Below are 449 nucleotides of genomic sequence, written 5' to 3'. Positions count from 1 at the left end.
GACTAGCATTCTTGGGCCGGGTATAAACACACATTAAAAATAAATTAAACTGTATATATATTTATACACAAATATATAATGACTAATTTATTGTCTAATTTTTTATGTGCATATAATATTTTTTGTATTAAAAATAAATTAAACTAAAGAAGTCTCATAATAATAACTAATAAAAACAATCCACAAAAATATGTTAAACAGATATAAACACATAGTTATCAAATTCGATGAAAGCCTGGCCATCCGACCATCTATTTGAGTTGGGTCATTATTTGAACCGATTAAACAATTAATTCGGTCAAACTTAGTCAAATTTAATAAAATTCGGTCAAACCTTATCAAATTCGGTTAAAATTAAAAAGATATTATTTTCTATGCATGATTTTTTTTATTAAATATAATAAAAAGAAAATTTAAATATTTATATTAAATTAAAATAAATGTATTAT

The sequence above is a fragment of the Arachis ipaensis genome, chromosome B01 (assembly GCF_000816755.2).
Source record: "Arachis ipaensis cultivar K30076 chromosome B01, Araip1.1, whole genome shotgun sequence".
Classification (NCBI taxonomy): domain Eukaryota; kingdom Viridiplantae; phylum Streptophyta; class Magnoliopsida; order Fabales; family Fabaceae; genus Arachis; species Arachis ipaensis.
The sequence above is the reverse complement of the archived record's forward strand: the minus strand, read 5'-3'. Positions refer to the sequence as shown.